This window comes from Drepanopeziza brunnea (assembly GCF_022702325.1).
Source record: "Drepanopeziza brunnea f. sp. 'multigermtubi' strain 214-2 chromosome Unknown ctg7, whole genome shotgun sequence".
Taxonomy (NCBI): Eukaryota; Fungi; Ascomycota; class Leotiomycetes; order Helotiales; family Drepanopezizaceae; genus Drepanopeziza; species Drepanopeziza brunnea.
Genome location: NW_027094070.1, coordinates 1385042 through 1392735, shown reverse-complemented (window position 1 = coordinate 1392735; position 7694 = coordinate 1385042).

Here is a 7694-nt window from a genome sequence, read left to right as displayed (position 1 = left end):
GGTCTAGCGAATAAAAGTAAAGGTTTTAAAAGTAGTTTCGATAACCTTGCAAGTTTTGCTTTTGCTCTTAAGACTTTTAATTTAAATATAGCTTTTATTAGATTAAATGATCTTATAGCAGCGAACCGTAATCCGATAACGCAAAGCGCTTCGAGCATATTACCTTTTCGTAAATCAAGCTTCTTGACTTTCGAAATAATTTAATTTAAGCAGCTCCTTTTAATTAAAACTTCCTTTCGGACTTTATGCAAAGGCTTTAATCCGCTGCTATAGCAGCTCTTGCGCTTATGCTAGCCGCCTTTATTATTCCCGTCGCCCTCGCAGCTCTCGTCGCTTTCGTAGCACTTATTATCGTCGCTCTTTTTACGCTAATTATTGCGCTTACCGCTCTCGCGGCGGCGCCCGCCGTTGCTATGACTCTTGCAAAGCGCCGAACTAAAATAAAAAGATTATTAAAAGCTTTGATCGATCTTTTATTATAAAAGGCGAAAGGTAAAAGCGTATAAAATAAAATAAAATTACGATTAAAATTGCTAAATAAATATTTTCCTTTAAATCACGTGCAAATAAAAAAAAAATAAAATATAATAAATAAATAGCATATGCGTATTATTAAAGCTTCTCGATTGACGCGCGAGCGTTTTATAAATTCAAGAGCTTAATAAAGCTCTTAAACTTCTATCGAATCAGGTTCTTAATAAAACCGTTAGCGTGCATCTCTTTAATAAAAAGATATTAAACCTGAAAGCTCTTTTTTAAATACTCTTAGCGCAGCCATATATTATAAATATCGACGTAGCAAAGCTTGGTAAAGATACGCTCCTTCTTACCAGCTATAAGCTTAATTATTTATTAATTATTATAATAAACTACCCAAAGCGCCGCAAATCGAAAGTGCAGCTCCTTAAAAAATCGTTAAAATGCCATAATCTCTTTTACTATAAAGGCCATGCCAAAAAGCTCCGCTTTAATAAATAATATAATAACTATATCCTGCCTTAAAGCTTTCTAAAAGATTGCACCCTCGAACAAAAACACAATATACTCTTAAAAAGATCGCTTTGTCTCTTCGTCATCGGCGTAAAAAGCGTCCGAAGCTATTACTAGCTCCGATTTGCTAAACTAGCTATATTAAATACCTTTAAAGCGCGAGCCAAATAAATATCGCAAACACTAGTTTATAGCTCGAAGATGCTCCGCGCTTAAATTAATACTAAAATAAAAAAGTTAAAAAGCTATAAAAGCTACATCTAAGCGTAGCATAATCGCTATATATAATACGGATCTAACCTTCTCTTAATACTCCTTCACCTGCTTCCGCGAAGCTATCCTTTTATTTTTAATTAAATTATAAAACGATAATAAAGTTGCTAAGCAGCGTCCGTTCGTAAATTCGAATTTCTTAATTATTTTTTCAATATAAGCGTCGTGTATAAGCGTTAATGTTCTTCGCTAACGATCTCGAGCGACTTTTATATTAAGAAACTATTTAATATTTCTTATCGCTTCGATTTTATACGCTTTATTAAGACCGTTAATAATCTCTTAAGCTTTAAAAAGATTAAAGTAATAATATATAATTTAAATATCGTTTACGTAAAACGCTATAAAAACCGTTTTATTTAGATTCGTAAAAATGCACGATTCTTTATCGAGTAATATAAGCTTTAATTTATCGAATATGCTTATAAAATCGAAATACTATAAAGCTAGCGAGTCTTTAAGTCTATATAAAGCTTTATCGATCTCTACGAGCATATCTTTTTGCTTAAAACCGTTAAAAAGATAATACGTAATTAAAACGCTATCCGTATATTTTATAGCGTTAATAAAAGCGTTAACGACGTCGAACTATTTTATTTTCAAATTAAATTCGACTGCTATAGCTATTATTATCTTAAACGATCTAGCTGCTAACGTAATAGCGTAAATTAAATAAATAATAAATTCGTTTTAAAAGTCGCTTTTAATTATAATCCTCGATCTAAACCTTACGATTTTCCCGAACGAGCTAGTCTTATATATAAACACTTACTTAAAAGGTATAAGTTTTAACTTAGCTTCGCTTTCGAGAATCACTTTTTAGCAATTCCTCTTTTCTAAATTATTTAGCTTTATAAAAGCTCTGTCCTTAAACTCTTTGCCGTATAAATATCGTTATAGCTTTTTTTAATAAATAAAAGGTTTTAAATATTTTCGTTTTTGCGAGTTAAGCTATTCTAATAATAGCTTAAACGAAGTAGCAGCTGTTATAATAACGTATAATATCTCGTAATCTTTGCTATCTTCGCGCACGGGTTCGCTATTAGCTTAAAAAATCGATATAAAATTTAAAACGCGCGAATAACGATTCGAATCGGCGCGAAAATTATTTAAGAAAAGCTTATTAATACTTGCGTATATCCTCGCGCGTTTTCTAATGCGGCTATTAATAGATAAGTGCTCTTTACTAAAGTCGGAATTTTATTTAAAGTATTTATAATCTAATTTCTTATTATTAATGCTCGCTTTAAAAAGGTTTAAAAGCTTCTTTTTAATTATTCGATTTAAATTTCCGCCGGTTATTAACGTAAAAGCTTTCGTTAATCGGCTTATAGCTTAGCCTTCCGAGCCCCGGCTTTAAATAATAACTTAAAGGTATAATTTGCGCGCTCTTTTATTAAAGCCAGGTTTTTGCCCGTTTACGATGCTCTTCCTTACTTTTAGCAATCTTAAAGCACTTTCGCTCTTGCTTTTAATTAAAAAGCTAGCGAGACGTTTAATAATATAATTCGAATCGTCAAAGTCTATTAAATCGTTTCGTAAAGCAATTGCCTTTAATATAAACGTATTTATAAAGTCTTTAATTAAAGTTAAAGCTCTTAACGTTTATGCATCGCTCGAATTAAATAAAGTCGCATTCTTTAAGCTTTAATTAAATCCTTTTAAATCAACTTTTATAAGGTCTAACGGCTGCTCACCCTTTATATCAGCTGCATTCGTTTCTTTTAAGCGATCTTTTATAACGTTCTTTATATTAAATAAAGCGTCTTTTATTTAATTAAAGTCCTTAATATCTTTTAATTTAATAACGATGCTTTTAATTTCGTTAATCGATTAGCCGACCGATTTTTCTTCGTTTTTAAAATAAAATTAAATCTTATCGAACGTTACGTTGCGTATAATAATCACTTTATAAAGTATAAAAACATAAACTTTATATATATTCAAAGCTATATATTCAATTAAATAATTTATATATCCTTTTAATTTAATTTTAAAAGCTCTTTTATTGCGAAAAGCTTCTCGATTTTTAATTATTAAGTACGCACGAGCGCTATACGCAACTAAACCGCTATAATCTAGTCTTAAATCGATATCGATTCGTATAAAAATCGCTAGATCGTATTATTTAAAATATTATTTAAACTAAAGCTATAGCATTTTATTCGGACTCTTTATAAAACTCTTCGCTTTCGATATTATATTATAAAAGTAAATAACGGCTAATATAATCTTAAGCTAAAGCTTTTTTAAAAGCCTTGCTTTTATTTTCATTTTAATAAACCGTTTTATTATCTTTCTCTTAGCCTTTTCGGCTTTTTTATTAAGTTCGTAATTAAAAGATAATAAAAGCTTTAATTCGATCTTAACTTCTTTCGCTTATTTTTAATATTTAATAAAGCCGATAACGTTAATTACGATTACCGAAAAATCGTTATTATAACGTATAACAGCTATTAAAAAACCGTATTTGCGTTTCGTTTATGCTTTAAATTCTTTTAGCACTTTTATAATCGTTAATTGCAACTTATCTTTTAATATAAAGCCGAATAGCTTCTTATTATATTCATTTTTAATTATTAATAATTATTTGCTCTCGTTAAAACCGTTAAGAAAATCGAATAAATCTTAAGCGATCTTATAAAATAGCTTAGCTGCTTTAATATTTAACGTACGGCGAAATATGACTTATTAAGCGTGCGTAATAGCATATGCTTTACATTTAACCTTAATAATTCTTTTAAGTCTTATCTTTTTAGTATTATAAGCTAGCGCCTCGAGCGCTTCTTTGCTTAAATAACTTATTTGTAAATGCTAAAGTATCGATAAATCCTTTTTTAAAGCTCGAAAAACATTGCTTTTTTAAAATTTATAACGTATTTGCAAACGCTTTTAAATTATAAAAAATATTATTAAGCAAAAGGAGCTACGAATTAATTAAAGTAAAGAATAATTAAATAGCTTATATTTAAAAAACGTAAAGTTAAATTTCTTTTTTAACTTTTTTAATACGACGCTTTTTTTAACTTTTTCGTAGCGGAAAGTTGCGTTATATTCCGAGTATTATACGCTAGCCTTGCTTAAAAAAGCTTTTGAAATAATATTAATATTAAACCTTTTAATAATAGCGACGTTTTTTAACTTTAAATCTTCCGTTTTAATTTTATTTAATCCGTTTAAAGCTTTTTTAAAAACTTTAATACTTCGCTCGACGATTAAAAGATTATTCGTTTTAGCTTCGATAAAATCGATTAAGCGAAAGCGTTAAATTGACTTTAGCTTTAAAAGATTTTTATTATTAATAAAGTAAATAGCGCCGCAATTATCGAGAAAAGTGCTATTAAATAATTAATACTTATTATTAGCCGTGTTATAAAAACCGTTAAAAACAAAATTATCAAGCGTGCTAAAAAGCTTAAGATCGATAATAGCTATTAATACCTTTTTAAAGTATTTTAATTTATCGCTATTATTCGATTGCTTTTCTTTGCCTTTTAAAACGATCTTATCGACTTAAATCTATGCTTAATTTTCTTTCGTAATTTCTTTTCGAAGCGCTTTAAACTTAAGCTTTTAAAACCTCTTTCTTATAACGACGATATCATTTCGGTTCGGCTTTGCGAATCTACTTTCGTCAAAACCGTTAAAGCAATAGCGAAGGATCTTACACTTAATTGCGTCTTAATAATAGTTTCTTTTTTTAAGGTACGAGCATTTAAAACTTTTAATAAGTCTTTTAAAGCTATCGAAGCGTTTATCGAACTGCTTAAAAGCAATATCGTTAGCCTTATTACTTCCGGAAGTGCTACGAGTCGTTTGATCTCCGAAAGTAACGAATATATTAAAAAAATTAGAATTCGGATTGCTAGTCTTTTCGTTAACTTGGCTTTCGTACTAATTAAAATAATCGTAAAGGATGCGCTTTTAAAGCAATAATAGCTCGTCGTTTCGAATAACTTTTACGAGCTTTAGCGACGCTTAAATTAATAACCATTTTTCGCTAATAGCTTTTAAAAATACTTTTATCGCGAGTATACTCGTCGTCTCGTAAAAGTTATTTATTTTCGCTAATCTATAAATAGCTCGGTATTCTTTAATCTATACCGCTAAAAAAACGCTCTTTTGCTTAATTGCTTGCAAAGATTTATTATAGTTTCGTGCTATCGATAGTTTAAAGCTCGAATTAAATAAACAATATATTTTTTAAAGCTTTTTTATTAAAAATTAAATAAAGGTATTATTTTTTTTTAAAGCCGCCAAGATCGCTTCCTTGAAAATAAAGCTTTTAATCGTCTCTTTAATCCAATCTATAATTTAATTGCTTTTATTACTTAAGACCTTTTAATTATTTATAGCGAAATTATATTCCTTTATATTATCGTTATACGCTTTTCGGACGTCTTCGAATTCAACGTCTTTTAATTTTAAAAGTCTATTAAGATCGTTTGCAAAAGCTTTTAAATGCAATTCCTTTTAAGCCTTTCGTTAGCGGTCTTACTCTTAAAACTATTCGTTATTAAGCTCCGTTACCATCTCTATAGCAAACTTCGTTTTTAATTTGATCTGCTTAATAAAAAAAGCAAGCTCTTTTACGCTAATACGAAAAGCTGCGTATTATTTTATGCCAAAGCGCTTAATAAGATATTTATAATTCGTAATCTATCTTAAGAAGTCGCTACGATCTATAAAGTTCGTTTTGTTAATCAAAAAGACCTCTTCTACTTTATCGTCCATTATTATAGCGATTAATTTTGTAACTAAAGCTTTTGAAAATTGGTTAGAGTTCTTAAGAATGATAAGTATTAGTTATAAAGAATAAATATAATTGAAAAAAAAGGATAGATTGCAAAAATAAAAGTTATAGCAAAGTAGCGTTAAAGTGACTTGCAAAATCCGCTTCCGATTAATTCGGAGATTATCAAAAACTAACTAAATAGCTCGTGAATGCGAATATAGCTCTTAACTATAATGCTTATTAGCATTAAGATTAAAAAGAGATTCTATAAATTAAATAAAGCTTGGTATATTTTATCTAAGAAGCTCGTTAGGATTTATATATATATACCTAAGAGCTCTAGTATGCCAAAGGCGCTACTAAGCGAGGTCACATGACATATCATATATAGCTTGGGTGGAACCATGCCTATTCCGCACAACATATCTTTATAAGTATTATCTTTTTACTATAAGACCGTTCTATTAATAAAATGGTATTCTAAAAAGATTAGCGCAAGTATATAACGATTCAGATAATAAACTATATTTATTCAATTATAATCTAAATTTTTAAAATAATCTAATTACAGATTTGATTTCAATTTAGCTATAGACTTAGGGTGATCCACCAGCCATACCAACCTATTAAAATTGTCCTTTAAAGAGATGGTCATCGGACGATCAGCTGACCGTCCAAATGCTCTTGCATTCCTTTTAAGGTAAGCGAGGTAGGGCTGGAAACCGGACTTCCGAAGAGATGAAAGAAAAACCATGAAAAGTTGACCGTATCGCTGAAGAGTATTAGGAATCGCAGCCCTTGCCTCTCACTTCAATCACTTGTAATCCGATCAGGGGTACGATTAGTCGGAGTAGAGCTCGAGCCTCGATTCATCAAAGCTCCAAAAAGCTCCTTTTTGATCTGACCGCCTTCCTATGCAGCACCACCACTCCTTCAATCCAGACAAACAAAAGTACAAGCAAGCTTTATCATCCGGTGAGCCTTACCCACCTCTCAAAGTGAGACAGACAATGCCTCACAACGCATCTCAATCTCTTTTTCTTTCTTTTACTCTTTTTTAGCAATCCGGATAAGGAAAGCAAATGCGATTCGGGATAGGATTAAGCAAGCAGGAGCTATGGCCACTGCTTGCCACTCACTCACTTCCCCACAGTAGCCTTACTTATTGATTATTGCCTGTATGTATAGGGTTCTGGGTCCAAAGTCAATTACAGTATAGCAAGCATGTTGTGTTCTTACTCCGTATACTCGGCGTAAGTAAACCACCAACGGTCGGTGAAGCGCCTGCCAGGTAAGCCGGAATTGAGTCCAGATGATTTCTCTCTTGAATTCGTTCATTTCTTTCTTTCTTTCATTCTTCCTTTCTCTCTCTCTCTCTCTCAGCATTCATCTCCTCTCCTCTACTCAGCCTTATTTGACAAGGGTTCCGGCCTATCACGATAAGACAACCCAGCCTGCCGCTGCATTGCATCACTGCATCTTGCATCCAATCTTCACCCGGCGGTGTACTTTCGTGTTATCGAAATCTCAGAACCGTCTACTAAGCCTTCAAGTAAGAAGTAAGCCGTTTGCTCTTTTGCTGGTTTTCGTCTAGTTGGCATCTGCGGAATAGAACAGCTGAGGGCATACACGACGTAAGTATGGAAAGAGCCGCTTGATAACTTAGACGACGTACTTTAGGAGCTCTCTCTTCTTT